Source organism: Hyalella azteca, unplaced genomic scaffold, assembly GCF_000764305.2.
Source record: "Hyalella azteca isolate HAZT.00-mixed unplaced genomic scaffold, Hazt_2.0.2 contig385, whole genome shotgun sequence".
NCBI classification, from domain to species: Eukaryota; Metazoa; Arthropoda; class Malacostraca; order Amphipoda; family Hyalellidae; genus Hyalella; species Hyalella azteca.
Window position 1 is genome coordinate 327,332 of NW_025930738.1, and position 1,844 is coordinate 329,175.

Genomic DNA, 1,844 nt, shown 5'->3' on the forward strand with positions numbered 1-1,844 from the left:
CAGGGAGATCAATGAAAACTTTCTGTTTTATATTTCTCGCCAAACAGACAGATGTTGTAGGAAAAGGGCGAGGAGTATTTTATATGAAAGGCTATTGAGATCATGAAGTTTTGTGTCCCGTTTAGTCAGTTAACACAATGCATTGGACAAGTGAGCAGCGTGCGTTTGCTGTCGAGGCGTACTTTTGTAATTGCTGTTTTTACAGAGTTGTCTCCGTCTGAGACAACATTTTGCAGAGCTTCTCATCTCCTTGAGAGATGAACTTTTTTGGCCTTCTCGGTCCCTCGATGTGGCTCTCTGTGATTTTTTATGTTTTTTTTATTGTTTACAATGACTGTCCAAAGACAGTATACCTACTCTAAAGAGAAACATACGCCAAGCCATCGCCAACATACAAATCAATATGCTTCAGCGAGTTGAATGGAACAGTCACTTGTCCGATATCATCTTTACAACTAAGTGATGAAAAAATTTCGATAATGTCTTTTCAATAAAACATGTTTTTTGATGATATCTCTATTATTTATTTTTTATTGAGCTCTCAAATCAGGAAGTTTTCTTGAATCACCCAGTAGTATTCAACAATTTACAAGTCGTATTATGCATAGACAAAAAATGTTCAAAGATACAGGCTATTTATGGGGATGGAAATTATTTATAGTTTTGCATCACCTCCCGTAATAAGTTATATTTTATTTCCAGCGTCGGAAATTTAGCAAGAAAGGAATGCAGGCTCGTAAAATACGTGTGAGCTTAGTAACACTTGTTAGGTTGTTGGAGTTTGGCGGCGATCATCCGTGGAGTTAGAGCAAAGAGCGGCAAGTTATAGGCTCGCATAAGAGGAGTAGCTAGCGCCAACACGTACGCCCACCAAGATTGAAATGTAAATGAGGTGCGAGTTATACCGAAGGGAACACCTAAAAAGAAATGCCTTTACATGACCAATGCCAGGGAGTGAGAGAATGCCTTGCTTGCCAGCTTGTTCTCGGCTCAATCGCAAAAATCTTCCCTACAATATTTTCGTTCTCGTTGGCTTTCGTACTAACTGGAGGAAACTGAATATACTTCCTAGTGGCCTCGTGTGAATTAAAAAAATTGGATAACTCGGCCGTATTTTATTAGCTTATGAAAGCAAGCTATTTGACCTGATAAACGATTTGGATGATTTATTTACTGAAGAAAATCTTCATTGTTATTCAGTTCAGTGTTACAATGAATACATTACATGGCGTCGATACATATATGTAATAAATAAATAATTATATAGAAACAATTATAAAATTTACTTCATGCTATGTTGTCTACTCTGAAATGCATTATAATTATGATAAACTCTCTACTTTATAGCTTAGAGGCAATCTCTGAACTGTAACCTTGAAAGTTTTTGCTAGTTATGATATTAGCAATCATTGGTTGCCAAGTCAGTATCTACACTGTAAGATTTCTCTGCATTGTGCTCTGAAATGATTAGCTTCTAGTGAAAAATCTCTATAGTATATAAAAACTAATTGAATTGATTACTAATCATTCAATTATACTGATTCAACGATATAAATTTCTCCTCATAAAATATATTCAAATTAAATTCTTTTATAGCATTCTCTTCAACATTTCATCTATTTCAATATTTAAATTTAATATCAAGAACTAACAATAGTTTATTTCAGAAAACTATTGTTGGAAAATCATATTGTTCGCATTTCAGTCTCATTATCAGAAAACTAATTTTCTAATATTCACTTTATTATCATACATATGCAGCAATGTACACTAATAAACTACTAAAATACAATATTAAAATACACTATAAAATACATTTATCTATTGCACTGTACGTTTGGATG